The sequence below is a fragment of the Suricata suricatta genome, chromosome X (genome assembly GCF_006229205.1).
Source record: "Suricata suricatta isolate VVHF042 chromosome X, meerkat_22Aug2017_6uvM2_HiC, whole genome shotgun sequence".
NCBI classification, from domain to species: Eukaryota; Metazoa; Chordata; class Mammalia; order Carnivora; family Herpestidae; genus Suricata; species Suricata suricatta.
This window is the reverse complement of record NC_043717.1, coordinates 32,174,694-32,201,730: the sequence shown is the minus strand read 5'-3', so window position 1 is coordinate 32,201,730 and position 27,037 is coordinate 32,174,694. Positions and strand designations below refer to the sequence as shown.

The window sequence follows — 27,037 nt, the reverse complement described above, 5'->3', positions numbered from 1 at the left end:
GATGCTTAACCGACTGAGCCACCCAGGTGCCCCAAATGAATGCAAATGTTGGAAAGTAAACACAGAGAAGAGGTCTTGTACAACCCCCTTGTTCGGCAGAGGACACTGAGGTGCAGAGAGGGTGAATGACTCGTCCAAGATCACACAGGTTATGACTGCCTGGCCCCACTTGATATTCTAGGCCCCTGGACTTAGACCAATACATTTGCTACTATGCGCCACTCTTTTCCCCATTACCATCTGTCTTTATTCCATGTAAAAACAGATTTTTTTTTTTGCTTGCTTATTGCAGGTACACTCCTTTTCTTTATTTTTAAAAACTATTTCATGGCTTTGGGGAGAATGTAGGTTCCGGAAGGAATCACTGAGGGCAGAAACACATAGGCTTTGGGAGTGGGGTGGTACTTGGAAGCTGGGGGAGGGGCCGCGCCCTCCAGCACCTCTGAGCAAAGTGCTCACTCGGGCGCGAGGTGGGGCAGGGGTACAGCATGTGCAGGTGGGTCAGCTGGGGACATGCCACCATGGCTGGTTCCCAGCACCGCCCCTCCCAGGAAGATCGGTTCTGAGGTCCATGCACTCAGCTGCAGGGGCCAGGAAGGTCCCATTCAGAGAGGTTAGACAAGTACGCCCTTCACAAGGCCCACTGGGTGGGCCTGAGCCTGGCAGGAAGCCAGCCTTCAGGACTTTGAGGGGTCTCCAGCCACCCCCGCCCTGCCCATGAGTCCTACTCTCCAGGGCTCAGACCAGCATGCTGGAGGCCAGGCTCAAGATGGCCTAAACATCCCCAGGAAACTGACCGGAACAAAAGAACACAAGACCCCAACCAAATGCACTAGAAGCCTCTCCTATATACTCCTGATAGAGAAATGGAAGTCCAAGATGTAGTGCTATGTGGAGTTGAACAAAAGCAAAAATGAGACAAAATCATATTCAAATCCTATGGTCAGGCAGTTGGTCAGGTGGCCCTGAGATGCAGGGACAGTGGCCCCTAGGCTCAGGGAGGCACGAGGCCAGTCCTACACCCCAAGTCCTAAGGGTTTGCCTCACACGGCCCTCGCCCCCACCCCAGCGGTGTCCCGGCTCTTCTGAACAGATGCCATGCTCACCACCACGGAGAGTGAAGACTCTCTGGATACCCAGAAATGTGGTAGGGGGTAAGCGGACAGACAGCATGGGGGCGGGGGCACCAGGGCTCAGCATGAAATGTGGGATGGCCTACCTGCATCAGGTGACTTCAGGGTCTTGGCCAAACTCCACGGATGTGCTGGGGGCCTGAGGGGCCTTGGTGTAAATGACCTTGGAGATGTGGCTGTCCTCCGTGGACCTGCCATTGTTGTTCCTGGCTGCATAGCAGAAGGTAAGACACACCTTGCCCTCGGTGGTAGGTAACTCATTGGTCACCCTGGAAAGGCCTTTGGTGCCTAATGGGAGTCCAGGCCCCTCGGTGTGGCACAGGCTGCATAGTTGACATTGGACAGCACCTCCACCAGTTCATTGAATATGACCTAGAAGGTGCTGGTGGAGCCATCACAGCTGAAGCCCCTGTCATTCTGGCCCTGACTGTGTCATCCACCATACGGATGATCTCGATGTTCACATAGTAATCAGTGGTCCCGGTGGACAGAGATATAGAATCCAAAGCCAAGCGCGAAAATGCTCTTGTTGATGGAGAACCTGATGTGGTCCCCGGTGCTGTGGTAGCCCCAGCGGCTCTCTCTCTTCTGGAAGCTGTCGATGCTGTGGCACTCTTTCCTCCATGCTGGTCAATGAAGCCCATGGGCAGCTTAAGACGGATGGTTGAGTGCAGAAAGAGGCTTGACCACCTTGCAGTCCACAAGGAAGCCCTTTGGCACAAGCTGGGCAGCAAACTCCCCCATGGTCATCACTGGGAAGCAGATGCCGGCAAGTGCCTTGCCCAGAACCTTGCACTTGCTCCCAGCAGTCACCTGCAGCTGCTGTCGCTGACACACAGCGTCGGACCAGCGGACAACGGCTCTGAACAAGCATACCCCCAGAATGCCTAGGGCGTCCGGCTCCAGCACGGCCACCAGCGTGTCCGGGTGGATGTCAACGAAGTCCTCAGCAGTGACGGCATCCATTGGGCATTTGCCGATGTTCTCCAGGCACAGGCTGGCTGGCGAGGGTTCAGCAAAGAGTCTTACCCGCGTCAGCAGCATGAATGTGTGGTCAGCCGGAGGCTCTTCTGGAACACCACGCAGTGGGTCTCGAGTGCCGGCCCCGCGTACTTCTCGGCGCTGTACCAGAGGTGTCCGTGTGGTTTTAATCTCCGAGGAGTAGAGGTACTTGAGCAGGGCCAGGTAGGCCGCCGGCTCCAGCTCCTGCAGCTCCTTCTCGGTGCCTGAGGCAGCCGTGCCCGTGAACGCAGAGTGGAAGACGGCCTTGCGTGGCCGGAAGTGCCGCGCACCCACCGCTTCCCGCCCAGCAAGTGCACAGCGCAGGCGCAGAGCCCCGCACGGGCACTGGGGCCTGCCAATTGTAGACAGGCCATGCAGAGCGCCACCACCTGGCTCCTCAGCTGCCTGCTCCCCGCCCTCCGTGGGGGGCAGGAGGGGATACCCTGGGGAAGGGTGGTGGGAGGGTGGGACGGCTGGCTCCGTTGGCATTGGCATTGGCATTGGGACAGGGTTAGAACACCAGCCGGCACATCACCCTCCTGTGGCTCCTACCCATCTTGTCTGGGCGGCGGCCTTGGGGCCCAGCCTAGGCGCCTCCTGTTGTCCTTCATCCTCCCTTCCACGTTTTCTAGTTGCTGGGAATGCCGGTGAACTCCTCAACCCCCCTGGCCTGGCTTCTGTCTCGACCACTCCATTGAAACTGCTCTTTGCAACTACCTATTTGTTGCTACATTCAAAAGATGCTTCCCAGACTGCACTTGACACCTTGCACTGCTGCTGCCGACCCCACCTCCTTCCTAGAGGCTCAGTGCTGCTCCAAAGGCATGTTTTTGGGGATCCATACCCGTAGGCAAACTGTTGCTGGTCGGGGACGAGGTTAAGTACAGAAACGAAGATCAGCAGCCACTTTTACAGCAATTCGGCAGAGGAACTTTTGCCTGCCGACTCTAACAATAAAAAATGGGGTTTGTATTTTGAATGCGTTAATTTTTGTTAATGCATTTTGTTGCATTTTATCACAAAAGTGTTGGCCTGGGACACATGGGGGAGGAGTGAATTCCTAGCCGTTCTCCAAAGATAATGTAAGAAACACTACGATACTCCCTTACCACCTCTGAATCCAACTGTCCTGGTCTTCGGAAGATTGCGTGTTGCCTTCATCTTCCTCATGTACACAGATTTCCTCTTTCCTGCTAAACTCCTGAGCATCTATTGGATCTCAGCAGAGAGGCCACCCCTCCAGGAACCTCTCCTCTGTTCGGCCCTACAGCCTTGTACTGTCCATGGCTTCGACATAACAATCCACATCAGATTTTGTGGCAGCTGTTAAGCCTCATTGTTCCCTCGGCCCCTAGCCCAGCGCCTGTCACTCAAGGGAGCCCGGTCCACCTTTGTAGCGTGAGTTCTGCATACGGCGGCCTTGGGATCACATCATTCACCAACGCAGAAGGTACCTTCCATCCACTCATTTCCTCCATGTTACGTTGCCTTCCCTAACTCTTGCAGTGAGCATCTGGATCATCAAAAATCAGCAGCGAATTCAAAAGTGGTACAATGCCCTTGGTGGTCCTAGACAAAGTTAGAAAACTCAGGTTGCAAACCATCCTGTAGATTACATGATTTCCCGTTTCTGGGAAGGGGGAAGGAACGGTGGTGGCATATCAGCCAGAGAACTCGTCCTGGTGGGCTGAGTGCATCCGGGGAATCTGCCAGCCTATGTAGAGGAAGTTGCCTTGCCTTAATGTAAGCACAGATGGGGAATCAGGAGCCTGGATCGAAGTCTTGGCCAGGTAGAGTGTTGCCCACCATATGAATGCCACAAGCTTCCCTTTCCCTGTCCTATGCCAGAGTATCCTGTGGAGTGTGTGCATGGCAGCCAGGGTGACCGTTGGGGCTAGGCTAAGGGGGTTACTAATTAGTGCTCCTATGGAACACTGAAAATAGAAATGTCAAGTGTTACTATTAATAGTCATATTTCCTCTGGTCTGGTTTCGAAGGTCCCTTCCGTTTTCACTCCGGAACCTCTGGAAAGAAATAAGAAACATGCTTTGGGGGGAAAAGACAGCTGTAACTAGTGTAATCCAGTATGCCTGGAAAAATAAAATGCAGAGGAATACGCTGCCTTTCTAGAGTGACCCTGAAGACTGAAACCCTTAGGAAAATAATTAACTGCTTAAATACATAAAATGTAAACATTTGGCATTGAAAATTTTAAAAAATAGAAACAAAGGACAAGTGAAAAACTGAGAAAAAATATTTTTTATATAGACAGCAACTGAAAGAAGAGTATGCTTAATATATAAAGTGCTCTTTCAATCGATAAGAAAATAGGGAATATCCAACTAGGAAAATGGGCAAAAGGCATGAGTAGGCAATCCACCAAAGAAGAAATACAATGAAGACCGAAAAACGTACTTTTTCATTTGGTATCTCTTTGATTACCGGTGAGACCAAGCCTGTAGAATATGATTTATCATTTATCAGCTAGGCAAAGATTAAACATATCGATCCTCCCCAGACAAAGTGGGGGGAAATGGGCATTTACATTTGCCAGTAATGGGACTGTACATTGGTACAGCCTTTCTGGAGGGCAACTTGTCAATGCATACGAAAAAGCCTTGTCTTTTGACTCACCGATTCCACCTCTAGGAAGGAACCCTAAGGAATAATCAAACAAGTAAACAAAGATGTATATGATAAGATTAGTTCTCTTGGTGAGGTTTATAGTAGCAAAACCAGAAGCTATCTAAATGTGTATCGATAGACGATTGGCTAAGCATACAGTGAAATACTATGTAATCACTTTGAAAAGACGACTAGCTCTAGATCTATTGATATGGAAAGATGTCCATGACACATAGATGTCATTAAATGAAAAGGAGAAAGTTGGAAACGGAAGGTGTGGAATGATTTGGCTTTTGAGCCCTTTAAAACTGTGTATGTGTAGAAAATCATCTGGGTAACAGTGCTCTGCCATCATACCTTTTGAGTGATGAGATTACAGGAGTTCTTTTATACTTTTCCATAATTTCTTGAGTTTTTTTTTTCCACAATGAAAATTTACAGTTATCTCCACTGAAAAATACTTTTTGGGAGCACTTGGTCTCATTATTCTGGCTGTTTTATGGAAGTGGAAGAAGCAACAAATAAAGACGTAAGTACGTAAAATAAGGAAGTGAAATTTTTCATCAGTGAAAAATGTGATCATTTCTCTCTGGAATCATTTCATTATTCATTTTGGAAGTCACTCACTTTATTCCTGGAAGCTTCCCTACTCCTCACAGCCTCATCTTTCTCTTTTGAAAATATCCTGGAACGTTCTATCATATAGGCTGTCCCTGAAATCATTACTGGGTATAATGATACTTGTACTTATATTTTTTAAAAACACCAATAAAAAATAATTGCCAATAAACTCTGCGAAAGCACATCTCTCCCCAGCGATATATATCATGACCTCACACCTCTGCGTAAAGCTGGGTGGAGGTCCTTCACCTTTGCCGGGAGCCAACATCTCTGCTAGTGCCTCTAAGTGACCTTTCCACGTGTCAACATCTGATTATACTCTTAGAGGACCAAATCAGGGTCTGAGCCCATGCTTAGAAATGCAACGTGGGATGCGAAAGTGTGTTTTGTTAATAAGTCTTAGGTCATCTCCTTCTGTGTTAGGATAGGGATATGGAGAAAGTACTGGTCTTTGGCTGGGAAAAATATTTGCTAGAAAAATAAGAATATCTAAGAATCACAGTTCTCTAGACTCTGTTATGATTATTATATAATTTATTTTTTAATGTTTACTTATTTATTTTTAAGAGGGAGAAGGGGCAGAAAGAGAGGGAGAGAGAGAATCCCAAGCAGGCTCCACTGTCAGCACAGAGCCCCATGCAGGGCTTATCTTACGAACTGTGAGATCATGACCTGAGCCAAAATCAAGAGTCAGATGCATAACTGACTGAGCCAACCAGGTGCCCCTTATATAATTTATAATGGCTTATGTGTTATACATACACACATGTATATATACCTTTTGATGTATAATAAAAATATAACTGTATATGAACATAATAATACATATATACCTTTTGATATGTAGTATATACATACCTTACATATATATATATATACACACACATATAATATTAGCTTGAACTATAAGAAATTTCTTAGATTCAACTCTTTCTGACCTCTAGAAATAATAATTTCATATGGTTCAACCTTGCATGTTACTGTCCTGCCGATAGTATCTGGACAGTTTCACACAACTACAAGAATTAGACAGATAATAATATCCTGATGTTGTTGTTTGCAGAGAGGGAGAAAAGTGAGCATTTTACGTGGCTTTGCCTCTGACCAAAGGGTACCCATGTGTGTTTGTATGTGTGTGTGTACTCTTGGAAACTAAGTAGAAAATTGTGCTGCACAGTTTTAAAAAATGAGTCTTAATGAACTTCCTCCAGTGCCCTGTCTAATAATTGCTCTGTTGAAGTTGCTGTTTGAATCTGTTCCTTTTTTTCAGAACTTTCCTCGTTAAGAAAGGGGAAAATTTTTCCCCGGTGACACTCCTGTATTGCTTTTTGATTTTGCACGCCATGGGCTCCACCGTTCATCCTTAGAGATCATTCCATCCTTTGACAGCCGGCCAGAGGTGTGAAGCAACTTGCCCACGTTCACACAGCTAATTAGGGTAGAGCTGGGACCAAACCCTGGGCTTCCTTACCTTTCCACCCTGCCGAGGGAGTGGAGGCTGTTTTCATCAGCCTCCCTCACGAAAGACAGACCTTGGGCTCAGTTAAAGAGCAGGGCCAGGACCCAAGGTCCTAGAAGGTCCGAGGGAAAAGATCATCAGTTGACAAATGACGGTGATCACTATTAATGTTTTTATTCATATGCTAGGTCTGCGGCAGAAAACACAGGTTTATTTAAAATGCACATAATAATTTGAGTTTGCGCCAACATTTATTTTCTGTCTAAATTATTTTTTAACTGATATGAATGCCAAGACTTCTGAAGACAAAAAGCAAGGCTTTTTAAAAAATCCATAACCTTAAATTAAGACCACATTTATTCACACGGTTGCTTGCAGCCCAGAACTTTCTCCCTTTTAACCCTTCAGTGAAATCAGCAAGCCACATCTCTACCTCTTCTTGGCCCAATTTGTATTTTTTTCTGGGAGTCACTACATTGGAAAGCAAAATATAATGCATTTCACACTCAGACTCCTAATGGGATTTTTAGTAAACTGGCCTGACCAGCCCACTTCCCCAGTGAAAAGATGCCTCTAATTGATCTCTATGTAGAAACAGCAGCTGGCGATCAGAACCACCGTGCTCTTGTGGGTAATTATCAGGACAAGCCCTTCCATTATGATAAGAGAGAAAGAGCAGGACCTGGGGAGAGACACACAGAGAGGACCAAGCCGACAGACAGACACAGATAAGACCCAGCGAGAACCTGACTGTGGGACCCACAACCACGCAACCCGAAGCAGAAAGTTTCAGATAACCCAGGATGGAGTGGCGCCAGGTGGAGGCAGGGAAGGGCTAGGGGAGGGGGTAGGCTGCAAAGTGTGGACTGTTAGAAAAGGCCTGCTCCCCAGCGCCCCTGCGCTTGCTCCCAGCTTTGTTAGGGGGCGCTGTGGGGCTGCAAGTGCCGATGCCCTATCCGGAGCCCGCAGCTTCAGTGGGCCTATGGTCCTCAAAACCCCCCTAGCTCTTTTGGCAAAGAGTAGGTGTGTCCTGGCTGGGTTCCAGTTTGGGTAATTACAGCCTGTCAACCTAAATTCCCCCCAGGATTACAGTTAAATATGGTACTCGTCTTCACAATTAAATTTTAGCTCTAATAGGACACTCGATTGTCATGTTACGTGACAGTTAAATAGCGGCTGCATCGTACCCCAGAGGTAGCTGCACTTTTGTGGTGACTACAGAGATTTCTCTGGGTGTAATAAATGACCTGTACGGACAGACTTGGGGAGGGGGTGCGTCTTGCTGCTAAATTAGAGTTGGTAACTATAGGACTTTGCTCGTCATTACAATTTTTCCCCAAACTCTTTCAGGGGTAAAATATGGGGAAAACTTCCTTTCGCAATATTATTTCCAGTTCTTTCCCATGGAAAAAAAAAATCAGGATGCCGGGTTGCTGCAGGACAGGTCCCCTCCATTCCTTTGTCTCAATATCACAAGCATTCTTGCCTTTCTCTGAAGGTGCCTTGTACTCCCCCTGGAACATCTTTCTTTTGTTCTCTGCTTACAGAGACCTTTTATCCTGGCAAGGTCCAGCTCAAATGCCACTTCTTTCATGATGCCATCCATGATCCTTTCTCCAATTAAGTGTTTTTCCTCTTATGCCCCCCATACGACGGCTCTGTAATCCTTACTCCGCATTTACTCAAATTGGTCTTATACGGTATTGTAGTAAGTTGTTTACACATTTGGCACATGCACTAAACTATGAGCTCCGTGAGGACAGGGACCTAGATTACTTTTCCTGATTCCTGGGCACGGTGCTTACTAAATATTTCTGAAGGAGAGAAAGGAGGTGTCCATTCTTTTCAAGGGCATAAGTAGGAATAGCTGGCATTTGTTGAGTGTTTGCTGTATGTTGATCATGGTCCTGAGCACTTTCCATGTCCTAACTCTTTCAGCCCTCACCATCTCCTAAGGCATTGTTATTATTATCTCATTCTTATAGGTGAAAATACTGAAGCACAGAGAAGTTAGACAATTTGCCCAAGGCCACACAGCCAGTAAGTAAGTGGCAATGCCAAGAGTGAAACCCACAAACTTACCTCGAGAACTCCATACCCTTATGCTGCAGCGTCAAATACTTTAAAAAAAATTTTTTTAATGTTTTATTTATTTATCTATTTTTGAGAAAGAGAGAGAGAGACAGACAGACAGACAGAGTGAGCAGGGGAGGGTCAGAGAGAGAGGGAGACACAGAATCCGAAGACAGGCTCCAGGCTCTGAGCTGTCAGCAGAGAGCCTGACGCGGGGCTCCAATCCACGAACTGCGAGATCATGACCTGAGCCAAAGTTAGACGGTTAAGCGACTGAGCCACCCAGGAGCACATCAAATAGGTTTTTAATTAAACATATCAGTGCCCCCACTGTCTTCCATATTTCAGATCAACCCAGGTCTTTGAAAGCACAGCTCAGTTTCTAAAGGGGTGGGCATGACTATGGGAGAAGGTGATGACACATGATGCTATCCTAAGTAAGGAGTGGGCTGCTTCCGAAATCCACATTCTTGTTTGTCAGTTTCCATCCTTGGGCAATTATTTCACACTGAAAATGAGAAGGTGAGAATCTAAAGTATTCGCAGCCAGTTTCACCGACAGAGGTGTGAGCAAGGAGGAACATAGCATGTTGTGATTAGAAAGAAGCAACAAACCCCAGTGATTGCAAAGTGGAAGGAAGAGGTCAGCCTCATTATTTTAATGCATAGTTTTCTGCACCCATAGAAATATTTTGTTCCAACAAGTTAATTCGTTTAAGTGGTGAGCACCGAGTGTGGCAGACATGATTATCTTTCTTAGGTTTCTTGCTGCTTTCTCCCCACCCAGCTCGGGGAAGGATTTCTACAAGCTCACCTCCTGCAATTAGAAACAGCCCCACGGGGCAGAGGTGCAGCCTGTGTTCTGAGATACTCTTCTGCTGCTGAAATAAAAACAGCCTTTGAGAATATTCTCCTGCCAAAATCATTTTAGCATTTCACTGTCACACAGCAGGAGGCCGAGAGAGAGAGAGAGAGAGAGAGAGAGAGAGAGAGAGAGAGAATCCTTTCCTCGCATGACCCGCGAGACCTCACGAGTGTTTCCCGTGTGCGAGGAAATTAATTAATTTCCTTTTTTATTTTTGAAAAAAGGGGGCAATAAAAAACGTAGTTCAAGATGCTACATTTTCATAAGGAAGAAGTCTCAATTGTCAATGAGTCTCTCTTTTAAGACAAGGCTGTAATTAGATTGCCCGTGGTGCTGATGAATGGGGAGGGTGAAGGGTCCTAGCTTCTTTCTGGAGAAAGAAACCCCCTCGGAGGCAGAAGGAAGCGCTGCTTCAGGCAGCCACGCTGGTGCCAGCGCCAAGACTTCTCTCCCGTGATGCTGCAAGAAGAAAGGCTGTTTCTAAACCTAGGAAGGATGACAACAGGACAGGTAATATAGAGAGAAGGTGAGCCAAGGTGCCTTCCTAAACAGAGAGAGGCCAGCACTGCCGACAGGGGTCGCTGTCCAAGGTCCAGGGGGTATATTTTCTCTTGCAGTTCCTGAAAAGATGAGCTATGTTGGTAACCACTTCAAAAAATGCCTTCGTTTTTGTTGTTGTTTCTACTTGCCCATGATGGGCTGATCGTGTATCCCTTCCCCAAATCTGTATATTGATGCTCTCACCACCAGGACCTCCCGAGGTGACTGCCTCTGGGAAAGGGGCCTTTAACCAGGTGATTAAGGGGGCGCCTGGGTGGCTCAGTCCATTAAGCATCTGAGTCTTGATTTCAGCTCAGGTCATGATCTCGCAGTTTGTGGGTTCAAGCCCTGCATCAGGCTCTGCGCTGATGGTATGGAGCCTGCTTGGGATTCTTTCTCTGCTCGCTCTCTCTCTCTCTCTCTCTCTCTCTCTCTCTCTCAAAGTAAATACATGAACTTAAAAATTTTTTTTCAAGAGGTGATGAAGATAAAACGAGGCCCTTAGGGTGGGCTTAATCAAATCTCACTGGTGTCCTTATAAGAACGGGGCATGTGAACACACAGAGAGGCACGGAGCTGTGCATTGGCAGAGCACATGCCACGGGAGGACAGGGTGAAACAGTCCTCTCCAAGCAGAGGACAGAGGCCTCAGGAGACACCAAACCTGCCCGTGCTTTGATCTTGGATTCCCAGCCTCCAGAACTGAAGAAACAGAACAGAATAAACTCTTGCTGTTTCAGCCGCAGAGGGTCAGTGGAGGCGGGAGCAGAGTAATACACAAGTAGTTTTCAAAATGCAGTTCATGGACCACTTCCTTTGGAAAGCAGAGAGCAGATTAAAATGCAGACTCTTGGGCCTCGCGCAGGGCCACTAAACCCAATCCCGGGGGCCCAGGGACCCACAGCAGTTTACCCCAGCACCCCAGGCCATTCCAGAGCCCACTAAAATTGGGGAATGCCTGCAGCCAGAAGTTCCTGTGCCACCGAGGTGGTGACAGGGGCTGCCCGAAGGCCACAGCGCCTGAACCGTCACCCCCTCCCCTCCCGCCCCTGGGAAAGGCATTCTTTGCAGTGAAACATTGCCTTCTCCCCAGTGGATCTCTTTTCAGTGCAAATAGCTCCTGGATGGGGGTGACAAATTAAGTCAATAACCTTTGAGTATGAATTCATTTATCAGCTGAATTCCTGTAGGATTGGAAGAATGCCAAACCTGAGAAAACCCAGATAAGTGGGGGTTCAGAGACGGCGGCGTGGTCCACACGGGGAGAAGGCGCCACCTTCGCGACCTGGCGCAGGGTTAGCCCCACCGAAAGGCAGCTGTAGGGCTTCTCGGTACATGGCTCTAGGGCAGGAAGAGGGACAGAGACGTGGAGGCGAGGCTTCCAGGCAAACACTGCTGACTCCTGCCCATCTGCTGCTTTCTTGTTGGCTGCTGGGAAGCGGAGGGCAAAGCCAGGCCTGCCTTCCTTGCTTCCTCGGGGTGAGGCATGCAGGGGGCACTGACAGAAGAGAAGAGATGGCCATGGGGATGGCAGAAGGGGTGCTTAGAAGCAGGGACGGGCAACGGACTACTGAACTGATATGGCTCCCACACAGCCCCCTGAGAACAGAAGGCCACCAGAGGGGGTGAGGAATCACCACCAGCCCCTTTGTTTCAGGGTTAACCTCTCAGGGTCCCCGGCCTGCACCCGGCACAGTGCACCAGGGGCAGGCCGGAACCCAGGAGCATCTGAGAAGGAGGCTCTTTAGCTTTGCTCCGCACTCCCTTGCTTTCATTGTTATTTACTTCCTTGCGAGGAAGGAGGCGGCATCCCTCCCCTGCCCCATCCCCAGGGGCCTAGCTTAATTCACTTAGTGATTCAAGCTCAGTGTACTCCAGGCCTGTGCAATTCACATGCAATGGTGGCACCTGGGTCCTCCGGTTTCTGGAGTCTTCCAGCACGTCCTGATGGGCTGGGAGCTTCCGCCAGTGGGTCAAGGCCAATCTCCCCACTGCTGACAAGTGTCCACCTTGGAGAGAGCTGTCTGGCGGCAGGCTCAGAAGCCGGGGCATTGGGCTGGATCACGAGCTGGGGCTCCGAGCCCTCCGCAGGGCCAGGGGGCGGCAGGCCCCCCAAGCCAGAGCAGAGAGGATGTGCCAACAGCCTGGACGCGCTGCAGCCCACTGGGGGCTCTGGCATTGAGAAATGTGCCTTCCGGCCTCCTGTTTTCTATGGAAAAAGGTGAACGTGAGGTGAAATCTGCAACAGACGCCGGCCGAGGAGTCCACACTGTTCCTTCCTGGAAACAGCAGATGGCTAGGAGGACGAGGATCAGTCGAGCCAGAAGAGTCGCTGGCAAGCCACTGTTCCTTCTCAAGACAGCGCTCCTGCTGACGGCAGACGGGCTTGCTCTGCCCCACCCAGGGGCCTGGGGATCCTTTTTGACACTTTTTGTGCACACACCACTCTTGTCGGTGTGTTTTTACCTCACACGCTCCCCTGCCCCCCCCCCCCCCGCACCTATGCTTCGCTTTGGGAGGTCAGTCCCCAGGGTTAAGAGAAGTGAGCCATTTGCACACCTGTGCACGAACTGGCAGTGCCTGGGATGTGACACCCCCCCAACCCCCATGGCCGATGGGGACAGGGGTGTGAAAACCCAGCTCCCCTTGCTGGGCTGACTCGGAGGCAGTCACTTCCCTGTCATACAGATGGGGCCAGGCAAGGACATGCCTCCTCTTTTTGTTTCCTTTTCTGCTTCCGCTCCTCCCCCGCGGGTGTCCTCCGGACGTGCCTCCTTGCTGACCGGCTCACACACAAACCTTCACCTTGGGACCGGCTTCCGGACAACGGGACATAGGTTATGCATAAAAAATCCCATCTTGGGGGCACCTGGGTGGCTCAGGTGGCTGAGTATCCGACTCTTGATTTCAGCTCAGGTCATGATCTCACTTTCGTGAGATGGAGCCCTGCATCAGGCTCTGAGCTGGATGTGGAGCCTGCTTAAGATTCTCTCTCTCCAGATGCCTGGGTGGCTCAGTGGGTTAAGCCTCCGACTTCAGCTCAGGTCATGATCTCATGGTCGTGGGTTCGAGCCCTGCGTCAGGCTCTGTGCTGACAGCTAGCTCAGAGCCTGGAGCCTGCTTCCGGTTCTGTGTCTCCTTCTCTCTCTGCCCCTCCCCCTCTCATGCTCTGTCTCTCTCTGTATCAAAAATAAATAAAACATTAAAAAAAATAAAATTAAATAAAAGAAATTCTCTCTCTCTCTCTGTCCTTTCCCCCAACTCGGGTGCGGGAGCACACCTGTGCACATGTGCATACTCTCTCTCTCTGTCTCAAATAACTTGATTTTTAAAAATCCTGTTGTCTTCCCATTAGTATCTCAGAACGAGGAGAAATGCTCACTCTCTCTCTCTAGCTCCCTTGCCCCTCAGGCCAGAGCCTCCTGCAGACCCCCAATTGCTATTAGAGGGAACCACCACTGTACTTGTCACCAAGTTCAGAAACGTGAGGGCCTTGCAGTGTCTCTCTGACCCAACGCTACTCCCCACCCCTACCCCTCAGATCAGGCCCCCCGCCTTCACTGAACTAAGACAGTAAGCCTGAGGGCACTGTGTGTCCACCTCCTATCTCCCATTATTCTGGAATTCCTAGAACATTGCTCACAGTCTAATCTCTTAAGCATTTTCCAGATCCCAGGTCACCAAGTCTACAGCAGCTCCTCTGTTCTTGCCAAAGGAGATCCACCTTCCTTGTCTGGGGAGTCAAAGGCCTTCCCAACGTGGCTCTGGCCTACCTCTCCACATTTCTAAGGGGGTCAAGATGGGAAACCAGTGTCCCTGCTTTCCACCGAGCACGTTCGCCAAGAACGGCCCATGTTAATGTGCTGAGATCATCACACTGGTTAAGATCACGATGTAAAAGACTACAGACAACAGCCGACGGAGTGGTGGGCGAACAAGGAGACACGCTGGGCAGAAAGTGGGAGATCTTCTCTCTGATTTCAGAAGTTGGCTTCTCTTTTACTTGCAGCTATCTTGTGGGGGCCACACGGAATGTTTTTGGATTCTCCTCATAACACCTATTTAATTGGGTCTTTCCCCAAGCTCACCAGTGTGCCCCAGAGCTGACTGCCACCCACGGCCCTCATGTTCAGCAGGGTAGGAGCAGGCCCACTTGCCTTGGCCATCCCCCCCCCCTCCCAGACCCCCAACGAACCTTCCCAGGTTTCTGACCTTGGGCTTAACTTCCCCATATAGGCCTTCACTGATCCCTCTCCAATGCAGCCTGGGCACAGATGTCCTACTTTTCTATTAGTTCTCTACAAAACCTGGGTTCTCCCTACAGCACGGCTCTCTGGTCTGGCCAAGCTCTGGGAGCTTCTCCCTGAGAACTTGTCCATTCTGGTCCTCTCTCCGTACCCTCAATCATTTATCAACTCCTTGAGTGTGTCATTTATCAACTCCATAGCACCCCCAGATCCCTCTTCAAAGGAAGACTTGGTGTCCAACCCCAGGTGTCAGCTGTCCAGCGTCTGTCTGAGCTGCTGAGAGCTACCCCGGCAAGGGCATGACGCCTGGTGAGTGGGTGAGGCAGGGCTGTGAAGGCCTGGCCATTTGGGTCCAACATGGGACAGTCTTAGGGACAATCCCTGCTCTAGATAGAGCTCCCTGCTGGGCTGCCTGAGGTTTCGTCGGCCCGCAGCACAGTTCTGGTTCTTCTCTGTACAATCTCACTTTCAATGGGCATCCCATTCCCCAGACTCAGTCTCTACCTCAGTCTCTACCTCATCTGGGATGAGAGGTCGTGGCGGTGCCGCTCTGGGTACCCCACAGCACTCACCTGTGGGCCTCGCTCCTAGGGGGAGCTCGGTGAGCGTCTGCTGACCTGTTAAATTACTACTTGTCATTGCTAGCCGTGAAGGACCCGTGTGCCTGGCACCGAGGGAAGCAGACTGAGCACTTGACACAAATGTAACCTTTGGTCCTCAGACAAGCCCACTAGAAAAGCATCATTATTATTACCATTTTGCAGACAAGGAAACTAAGGCACAAAGGGGTGAGGAGTGAGGAGTTGAGCCCAGGCAATCTGACTCCTGAGCCAGAACTTCTCACCCTTGTGCTGAAGCAAAGTGAGGGATGCAGTGCACAGCAGGGGAACCACGTGGTGACACAAGGCAGCATCAGAAAGCCAGAAAAAGGGGGGTGGGTGAGCCCCGGTGGTTCAGTCGGTTAAGCGTCCGACTTCAGCTCAGGTCATGATCTCACGGTTCGTTAGTTGGAACCCCGCGTCGGGCTCTGCGCTGCCTGTCAGGGTCTGAGCTCAGAGCCTGGAGCCTGCTTCGGATTCTGTGTGTCCCTCTCTCTGCCCCTCCCCTGCTCATGCTCTGTCTCTGTCTCTGTCTCTCTCAAAAATAAACAAACATAAAAAACTTAAAAAAAAAAAAAACTAGGGTGTTATCCACTGCCTGACCCAGCCCCACACAGAGCCTAACCTTCCCGGGGCACAAACCAGAAGCAAGCCCAGAGAGGTGAAGGAAGTCGCCCAAGGTCACGGAGCTGGTAGGTGTCCAGCTCTCTGGACCTGCAGGGGTTCCCAGCCCCATCCAGCTTCATCCTGTTTCCCTGTCCCCTCCACACCATGACTCTAAAGCTCTCCGACACTCACTGAGTGGACCACAGAGCCGGAATAGCAGCGCCTGCCTGACTGGGTCCACCTTGGACGCAGGAGCCTGCCGGCCCCTCAGTCACGCCCTCCTTGCTCCACTGGCCCCATCAGTATTCCGAGCACCTCTGGCACGTAAAGGCAAGGGGACCGAGAGAAGGGCAGTTGTAAGAGGGATGCAACAGCGCTACCTCATTTTTATTGCCACCTTGCCAAAGTTCTATTATTACATTTCTCACTTCCCCTTAACATTAAAACATAACAGCATGGTGGCAAGTGGTTAAGTGCTATGAAATCAAACAAGCCTTGGTGTGAAACCCGCCCTACCTCTTTCTAGCAGTGTGACCTTGAGAAATATACTGAAATTCTTTGAGCCTCAACTCCTTCCTCAATGCGGCAAGAGAAATAACGCTCAAGAGTTGCCTCATGGGCGGGGTGGGGGGGGGAACGGACGAGATAATATAAAGGACTCGGCATAGGGCTCCCAAACAGAGTGAGGCCACTGTAAATTGTAGCCGGTGTTATTTTTATTAAAGATACATAAGAGATAACATATGTAGCACCTAGTAAGCATTAATCGGCAGTCCTCAGCAGGGAAGAACGAATCGGCATCTGCATTAATTAGGGCTCCTCATGACGGAAAGGACTTATCTGATACTTGCAGTGTTTCTTGGGATAGAGGCAGGACCAGACTCATCGTCTCCGGGCAGCGATCTATCCTCAGGCAGTCTCAGGCCAATGGAACCCCTCCTCTCCAAACTCACCGTGGTGTCACATCTGTCACCCCCACCACGGGTTTCCTTAAAGTCGGTATGAAGGCAGTCTGCGCGAAACGTGAAGAGCCTGGCGGAAGGTTGGGGTGGGAAACATATGTGGCATTTCAATAACTTGCTCCTACGGCAAACACACAGAGATATCTGATAAAACATAATGGAAAAAATAAATAACTACACAGCTTGAAATGGAGGGAGGGAGGGAAGGAAGGGAGGGATGGAGGGAAGACAGAAGAATGAACCATAAAATAAAGAAATTCCCAGGTTCTCAAAGGAATCCTCCATTTCAACTCGCAGCATTTATTGCCCTAAAGCAGAAATGATGGAGCAAATAACTAGAGAAAAGCATTTTAATTTTTGAAAGGGGGGCCACAAAGATCACAGAGCCTAGGCTTCCAAAGCCCTTCGAGAGAAGATAACATAATGCTGTAACATAAGGCTGTCCAGCACTAGGCTAAGGGAGAAAGTCAGAAGGCAAGAAGAGAATTGTGACGGTGAAGGCATCTCTGAGCAAGATTTCTTGCTGGGCTTTGTCCACTCACCTCTCATCCACCAGGCAAAACACCAAGTAAGTTGGAGGAATCCAAATGCTAAAGGATTTTTTTCTGGTCTCACTATCCTATTTGAGTTCATATAGAATATGGGTTTGGTGATAAGACAGATCAAATCCTATTTTCCTGGCTTTGTCACTTTCTATCCCTGTGACAATGGGAGGATTATAGAATCATTGTGTCATTTCTTAATCAATAAAAACAAAAACAGGGGCGCCTGGGTGGCTCAGTTAGTTAAGCCTTCCCACTTCAGCTCAGGTCATGATCTCACGGCTCATGCATTCAAGCCCTGTATCAGGTTTTGTGCCAACAGCTCAGAGCCTGGAGCCTCCTTCGGATTCTGTGTCTCCCTCTCTCTCTCTGTCCTTCCCTAACTTGTGCTCTGTCTTTCTCTTTCAAAAATAAATAAATATTTAAAAAATAAATAAATAAAAACAATAGACACCTTACTACTATCCATTACATAGGAGTGCAATTCTCAATCATTCTCAATGCTTGCTGGGATAACACATATACACACATTCTCTCTCTCTCTTCTTTTCTCTCTCTCTCTCTCTCTTTCTATGTATAAGTCAGAAATCATCTGGTCACAAGTGACAGGGACCCATTTTCAACCAGGAAAAAGCAAATCAAGGGAGATTTATTAGTTCAAGGAACTGAAATGAACTCAACTTACTTGTCTCTCTCTGACCCTTTTCTTTGTCCTTGCTTTTTATTCATTGGACTCATTCTCTCCCACTGAAAACAATTTTGTTCCTAAGCTGGGAAAGATTGCTTCAAGCAGCTCTAGTTTTTCCATCCTTGCAACTCATAATCTCAAAAAGTGACCCAGATTTTTTCAGCAGAAGTATCTCAGGGAAGACCTGATTGGTCTGTTTTGGGACATGTGTCCTGCTCTAAAGCAATCCTTCTGGCCAACAGGATGGAAAGCTCTGACTAGGCAAGCCTAACTCATGTGCACACCCCCAGGGCATGGGTTGGAGGGGAAGAGCAAGGTGGGTGTAGACACAACTAAGTTTTAGTTCCTCAAAGGAAATGGGGATCCGATTTCCAGTAGAAAGACGAAAAGAGTCTTGGGAAGTAGGACTAACATACTCGCACTACACTCCACCCCTTGGCAGTCAAGAGTATATACATTATGCCAAAAATGTCCTTACACCATTTAATGCATCAATTTCCCATACAATAGACACCTACTCAGCCCCTCAGAAAGAGAAACCAAAGTCTTGTCTAGATACTCAGTTCAACTCCAAGTTCTGGGTTTCTGCTCCCTGAGACAGGTCTGGACATAGCTCTTCATAGGCTGCTCACCTCCATCTAAACTGTTTTCTTAAACCTTTCCACACTGTGGACACCTCTGGCAGTCTGGCAAAGCCTATGAACTCCTCAGAGTCACACTGAAATGCATTTAGCAAAACATTATGGTTCCAGGGGTGGGTCCAATAACTAGCACAATTTCAAAAGTGACATCCACGAATGACATTTTGAGCATCTACCACAACCGTCATATGATAAAACAAAACAAAACAAAACACTATGATTCGTTGGTGACAAGTACTGCTAATACAATTGTGGCCTGTTGGCCTCAATGATATTGGAAGGAAACGCTAAACTTTAGTTAAGTAGTAATGAAACTAAACCTGACTTTTCCCATTCAAGGTCACAAGCCATTTAAATGTGTAGACCCCAGGTCAAGAACCCCACATGTAAATGGTAAATGTAACCACCCACAATGTACCCCATAATCAGTTGTAAAGGCAAACAAGAAAACCACAAGAAAAGCTCCTTCTCCTTGGGAAGAGGAGAGGAGGGAACAATACGCAAGGACCATAGCCCATGTTAGATATCCTTTTGGAGGTGGGCAGCAGAATTCCATGCTCTGTGAAGTGAGAACGTGGCTCAGAGTTGTGAACCCTGCAAGAACTTCTTTTGGCCATTGTCTTCCATGGGTGTCCTTAAGGAGGGCATAAGAACCAATTCATTTCTGGAAGATGTATCCATTTGGCAGCTCGACACCTGTCAGAACAGTTATAGGGGTCTGGGCTTGCCTAGGCACTAAACAATCATACAGCCCTGCTTCCCAAACTCTGGACGTACTGTGGCAATCCAGTGTCATTAAAACTCTTGATTAATGGCCAGCCATTGGATTTCTCAGCAAGACAACTGGTTAGTAATCAAAGCCTGTGTGGGCCTTAGATGTGGGCAGGCAGGATCCCTACTCTGATCTTAGTGCTTCAACAGACCCCAGCTTTGAAGTCCTTTCCTTGAAATTTTCTAACTCCTATCCTCCAATGCCTGAACTGGTCCAGAATAGTCTCTGGGCACTGCCTCTCATCTTGCCACCCTGGTTCTGCATGGGTCCTTGTCACTGGAAGCACTTACTTGAACATTTTCTGTGTCCTCTAACTGTGACTAGGACCCACCCTCCAGAGCTGGCTGCACCATCTGTCTGGATGAGGCCCCCTGAGCCCAGACCAAGATGTACATGAGCTTGAGTCTCTGTTTCTCCCCTTTGGGGCACTCTGCAACCATCCACACTCCTCCTGACCCCCGGAGAGGGATTGATCAGATGCTCTGAGGAACCCTGAGGCTCTGTCATATGGCATTGTCTTTGGCCTCGTTCCAGAAGGGCCGTCTGGGGAGCAGCTCTTTTCTGTAGGCCAGCACGGTATTTCTCTGGCAGCATCACAAAGACTGGGCCATCAGAATGGTGTGGCACCACTGATTTCGGTGGCTCTCATTTATACCGGACACAGGGTGAGGTCAGGGCTCTGGGCTACCAACAGTTCATGTCTGACCTTTGAGTTTGAGCCACGGGTGCCAGTCATGTGTCAGCTACAGTGTATCCTTGTCCTGGCTACAGGGCCGGCTGCAGTCTACAGTACCATCACCCTGTGTGCCTCCTGCAGGTGGCACCCAGAGTAGGTACCCACCTCTTCTTCAGGCTCCATCCCTAGTTCTCCAGGAGGGCACATGCCCACCTCCTTCAAGGGCTCCCTAGACTGTTGCTCTGTGATGTCATCAGATCTTTCTGATCTAGGTCCTCTCTTACCTTCAATGGATGCAACACCATGCTCTCCTGGACTGTCCTCAAGCCATGCAGAATAAGGGACAGACATCTCTTGCACAAATGAGACTTCTCTATCTCCCCGTGGGCCTTTTACCTATCCTCCCCACTGGTGGTGATGTGTGAAAAGCAGGGGTGAGGTCAACGTCAAAAGAGGTTGTATTCTAGAAAGGGATCAAGGGAAGATATAGACAGAAGATGTGTTGTTTGGTGTTTAAACGATACAATTCTTTTTTTTAATGAATATAATTTGTTGTCAAATTGGCTTACCTACAACACCCAGTGCTCATCCCAACAAGTGCCCTCCTCCATGCCCATCACCCACTTTCCCCTCTTCCCCATCCCCCCATCCCCCGTCAGTTTGTTCTCTGTATTTAAGAGTCTCTTGTGTAAACCATATAATTCTAAACAGTAAGTTGAACATGACCAGACAACGGATTATCATTTGCATTCTCAGTAAGACTTGTGTTTGTGATGATAATCAATGAAACACAGCAGTGACTTTTGGGAGAGTCACTGGAAACGAGTGTTTGTGGTGGCACTATGGGCGATGCAGCATCCTGGGTAACATAACGAGCTTTGCATAAATGGAATAAGTGGTATGAGGGAACTGAAAAGGCAAGAAGATCTATATAGTTTCCATAAAAACAGGTTCCAAAGAATGCCGGCATTGTGAGTAATAACACTAGTGCTACACTTTACTTGTCGCAAGAGATAGGAAATTACTCAGGAGTGACACATCTGGCAACCAAGAACACCAAGAATGGTTCCTGGATAGAAACAGGAAGAGATGATGTCAGGACACTCTGAAGAATCTTTATAGGCACTGATTGGATAGTTAACAGACACCTAAGTGTCTCTCTATACCCATCGTCCTAAATCTTCGCCAATAAATTACTCCACCTCACATGAGTCCCAGAATTTTGGAGCATATTTAAAAAATTAACTTGTACATATAGCTTGCCCCCATCCCCCTCCAAAACAGCAGTTGAATGGATGCCCCCACAAACCTAGCGGTGGCTCTAATGTAAGCTGAAGGCCTTGTTGAGTTATGGTGCTTGGACCTGAACTCCAGCCCTGTGGCATCTTTTGTTTCATAATTGGTCTCAGTGTGCGAGCAGGTAACCCTTCATTCTTAATCTAACAGCTTCCATTTGGGCCTCAGCATTTCAGCAATAAAAACAGCAGCCTGGTTATGAAGCCCAGGTAATCTACCCCTTGCTTCCAAGTTCAAAGCTTCCGTTCAATTTGAGTGAATGACTCATTACACCGAGGATAATTATTACCTTTGTCAGGCAAAGAGTACTCATCTGGAGATATTTGGAAGGAGCCAAGAATTTCCCATTTTCCGCAGATCTCTTCCTGGGACCGATTTTACCCCCGACTGTGGTTTCCTCTTCCTAGCCTTAGTGAGCTCTAACTTTAGTGTGGAGCATAAAATAGGACTTTTTTCAGTCTCTCAAGGCTCTGGATCATGCCTTTTAGCCAGAGATATATGCTCCTCCTTTTTGGCTTCCAGATAGAATAGGCTTTTTTGTAGGACCTTGGAGAAAGCTACAAAAAGTTGTTCCCACAGTGCAACATCCTGATCTTGTCCCACTAAGCCCAGTAGATTGTGTGCATAGGCACATTGCCTGTATCTGAAGATACAGAGGGTGACAATTTCACCAGCGGCTGTGCCACTCCAAAATGAGGACTTATTTGCTTGGCAAGTAATAGACATTGATGCGTAAGGAGGGAAGATGATATTTGTCTCAATTTGCTCAGGCTGCTATAAGAAAATACCAGACCGGGTGGCTTAAACATCAGAAATTTCTTCTTTGCCATACTGGAGGCCAGAAGTCTGAGTTCACGGCACCAGTATGGTTGGTTCTGGTCAGGATGCTCTTCTTGGCTTCCTGATGGCGGCCTCCTTATTGTGTGGTCAAATGGTCTTTCCTCCATGCATGTGTATGGGGAGATATCTCTTCCTCTCTCCTCCTTAGAATGCAACCAGTCCTATTCGGTTAGGATCCCACCCTTATGACTTCATTTAACGTCAATCACCTCCTAAAAGTCCTATCTCCAAATGCAATCACACAAAGGGGTTAGAGCTTCAACATATGTATTTTGGGGAAACACAAGTCAACCTAGAGCATTTTTTTTGTTTCTGTATAAGTTTTTATTAGAGAAATTTTGAGTAGTTCACAGAGCTTAAATAATCAAGACAATCAGAACTTGTGGCTGATGGAAACCACGTCACCTCTGGATGTAAATAAAGAGAATGCATAAAGTGTATTTCCCAGGCACTGGACTATATATAAAAATTTAGCTGTGGCTCCTTTCATACTTGCTCATTCAAGCCAAGGTTTAAGGCTTACATTTTCAGGACAGAGTGTGAATGAATGGCTAGACTTGAGTCATGTGCCCATCCTGGAACTAATAACTCTCTCCAAAGGAAGATATGATGTTTCCTGAATGCTTACCCTGGCTCGTGTGTGTGTGTGTGTGTGTGTGTGTGTGTGTGTGTGTGTGTGTGTAGACGAGGTCAGCTTTATCTGAATCACATAGAATTGGTTTCCCAAGGGCATGGAGGCTCTGTTAGGTGGAAAAAAGGAAAGGTAGATGAGTGGGCAGAAACAATAGATGTCCACCATAGAGTGCCAAGGTTTTGTACAAAAATGGTTGAAGTGTAATATTTTTGAAGGAAAATATTGCTTGGTCCCAGGAGGGAAAATTTGCTGTGCATGATCAACTTTGCCTTTTCAAGGTGACATTGACACAAAAAATGGAGTTTAGACCAACCAAGTCTTCACAGGTCCTTGGAATTTGTTTTCCAGGTAGATTCATTTCCAAAAGAGAAGAGGCAAGACAAGCTTTCAGTGTAAATAATTTGTCACTCCAGAGTTCCTAAATTTGTCTTTCAGGGTGTGGGTAAAGGCCAGATATCAGTTGCCTTATTGTAAAACACCAAAACTCACTGATACAATAAAATACAACAACAATCTTTGGTTGCAAGAGGAGAATAGCAAAGCTGGCAACTATCAAGCCCCTGCTTTGTCTGCTGATCCCACTGTTGAATTTCTTCAAATCTACTCCCATCTTCCCCTTTTCTTGTAAGATCTTGCTCTTGTCCAAGCAATCACTCCTTCCCCACCCATACCATGTAACTTAGGAGAGGGTGGCCTCTAATTCCAGCATCATAGATGAATCTAGACTCATGTGGCGCAATCAACATAGTCCAGTCCTCTTTTCTCCTGATTGGTTCGCACACACAAACTAAATCCATTGGCCACAGAACACTCTCTTGGCAACTGTTACTGATTCAGGGAGAGGACGGTAACCTAAGGTTGGCTCAATGAGATTTAAAGGAAGGAATTTTTTTTTTTTCATATTTGAGAGTGGTTTGTGCTTTCTCTTCCACTGGCCACAGTCAAGCGATCCCACTGCCCTAGTTGAGGCCAGGAGCTATCTTGCTTCTACAGGGCCCAACCTAAGGAAAATCACACACAGAGAATGGCTCATGTATCAGGACCAGAGCCCTGGCTGGAACACATCTGGAGCTCTCTTCTTTCACTGGACCATATGAGATGATACATTTTCTAAGTGTTTCAGCCATTTGGACTCAATATCTCTGTCAGTTGTAGCCCAAACTATCTTAAACCCAAATACTGTGTTAAGTAACTACTTTATATGCATTACCTCATTTTACCCACGTGCCACCCAGAAGGCGGAAGTATTATTATCTCTATCATATAGGTGAAAAAACTGAGGCACAAAAAGGTTAAATAACTTACCAAAGTCATGTAGTTACTGAATTCAGTCATCTGTCTCCAAAGCCCACATTCTAAGCCAATAAAAGTAAAGCCAAGTGGCTTTACATACTCCACAAATTCCTAGAAAATTATAGTGAGATGGATATATTATAAAACAAATCATAGCTTTCCACTGACTTGGATTAAGGCTCCAGAGGTTTCTTGTCATCACTACCAGTTGAACTTCAAGTGCCGGGGGATATAACCTTCTTGCCCCTACATCTCTTGGTAAGTAAATGGCCAATGTTCTGTAGCAAATACATGATCAAAGAATTTCCCCACACTCTGAAAAGTCAACAGCAATGTAGGCTCTAGTTTTCTTAAGAACAGGACCCATCTGCTGGGGAGAAGAGGGGACAGGTATAAAATCTCAAGATCTCGAATTTTGTCCAGTGATACAGAAACAGTGAATCAGTTGGATGACATTTAAGTGCTGTAGGAAATGAAGGCAGCTGCTCTCTCTCTGCCCTAGACCTTGTAGGATTGTACTTGAAGAAAACATCGTTGCTAATATCACAAGCCTTGGAATCCCACACACCTGTGTTTGAGTTACCATTCTGGACATTTCTCAGCGATGATCTTAACTCAATAATGCCATACCTGGGCACTCTTATTATTCCCATTTTGCAGATGTGGAAACTCATTCTTAGGTTAACTAACTTACTCAGTCAGTTGAGCGTCTGACTTGATTTCAGCTCAGGTTATGATCTCGCTGTTTGTGAGATGGAGCCCCATGTCAGGCTCTGCACTTGTGGTGCAGAGCCTGCTTGGTCTTCTCTCTCTCTTTCTCTCTCTCCCTCACTCCCCTGCTTGTGCCCTCTCTTTCAAAATAAAATAAACATTAAAACAGAAGTTCTGTGCCTTTCAGCTATTACTATACATCTTCAAACTTAATGACCAACAAAATGACCATTCCACCTCACATTTTATGGATCTGCAGCATCTGTGGACCAGTGGACCCAGGCTAGGCTCTGCTGAGTGGATCCACTTTAAGTTTCAGGTTCAGGTGAGCTTGAATCTACGCTACAGGAAAGTATTCAGATCTGCTCCACGTGTTTTAATTCTGAGGCCAGGATAAAGGGGCTGCAGTCACCACATGAGAAGGCAAGCCTGATAGCACAGTCCATTTCAAGCCTTTGTCAGCATCATGTCTGCCAGGATCTCATTAGCCATAGGAAGTCATGGAGCCAATTCCATTATCAGTGGAGAGGGGAGGCACTGCAAAGTCACATGGCAAAAGGCGTGGCTCTTTGGAGGGGTGAAGTATTGGCAACCACCATGGCATCTACTGCAAGCTCTTAGATCAGTGACCAACTCAGAATACATGAGTGGTTGTTCCCGGTTGTTCCAGTAATGATACTAGAGGCCCAAGAGTGGCCACCATTGTCCATGGTGGATGAGTAGAATGGTGACAAACTCTTGCCAATTCACAGTTTAAAAAAAAAATGTTTCTGAATAGCATCTGTTTAACTGAAAATGACTCTACTTATTCCCATGTGGGAAAACAAAAACGTAGATTCGTACAACTTAGTCCACTTACCAGTCATTGAGTTAATCATAGAAGAACGTCAGTGAGAAAACTGACACTGATTTCTGGCAACTTTACAGTTGATATCTTGACATATGTGAGAAGTATCAACTGTGAGGTGGCTTTCTAGCCTTTCCCGCTGATATTAGGTGGTGGTCTGCCTCAAGCTAGGTGGGCAGTGCTCAGTTTGTAGGCTGAAAGTTAACCCAGATGTCAATTCTCCACCACCTTTTCCTATCAGCCACAGTATGACAAGAGCCCTCAATCATTCCCTCCCTTCAAGGGATGCTCCTCGCATAGCCACCCAATTTCTTAGAGTTGAAACCAGCCACAGAGAAGCCTAAATTGTCTCTGGTTCCTCTCTTCCTCAGTCAACTCCTCCGCAATGCCCTCTTGGCCCTGCACCTCAAGCCAAGCCCTTAAAGCATCCTTCCAATGCTTTCCTACATGAAGGGGTCACTGCTCTGCAGCTTCTCCTCAAACTCTATTATTCTTCCACCGTTGGAAGATAAATACAAGAACACAATGCTTGGGGAAGTCCCACCTAAACAAATCACAGAGACCAGCTACTTCCAGACAGGAAGCTAAAGCCAAGGTAAATGGCAAAAAGAGTATAACTCTGTTATGAACATGGTCTGGCATTGGTCTGTTGGGCCTATTGAGGGAAGTCTTCATTCTACTTACCTTAAGGCTTGGCAGTCCTCATTTGTCAGGGCTGTGGATGGGTGTGGATGGCTCTGAGATCCCCTGCACAGATGTGAGGTTCTTGGTAAATGCTTAATAAAAAGTCCATAAGAGGCCAGGTTAGGATCTATTTATTTGTAATCTCTATCTTACCAAATGCTCTGGGACAGTCAATAAATGTCAAATGTCAGGGCGCCTGTGTGGCTCAGTTGGTTAAGAATCTGACTTCAGCTCAGGTCGTGATCTCATGGTTCATGGGTTCAAGCCCTGAGCCAGGCTCTGTGCTGACAGCTAGCTCAGAGCCTGGAGCCCGCTTCTGATTCTGTGTCTCCCTCTCCCTCATCTCTGTTCCTCCCCTGCTCATACTCTGTCTCTCTCTCTGTCTCTCTCTCTCTCTCTCTCAAAAATAAAGAAACATTTAAAAAGTGTCAAATATCAAGAGTCTCACTCATGTGAGACCAGTTTTGGAAACAACACAGGTTCACATCTGAGAATTGGTAGGTGATTGCCCTTCCTTCTCTATCATTTCCAGTTGGTAACACTTGGAGATGGAGAAGAAGCTGGTCCGAGATGCCAGCACTCTTTAGCCATGTTAACTCATGGCCCCAGAGGAGATGCCTCCTCTTTATATCTCCAACCCAAGTCCCGGTTGTACCCTAGACAGACTAACCTCTTCAAAGGG

The 27,037-nt window shown here is 47.6% G+C and overlaps 1 pseudogene; it reads right to left on the bottom strand.

Annotated features, from left to right (window-relative positions):
• Positions 1 to 1,224: 1,224 nt before the first annotated feature.
• Positions 1,225 to 27,037, bottom strand: part of LOC115283374 — a 33,682-nt pseudogene continuing 7,869 nt past the window's right edge.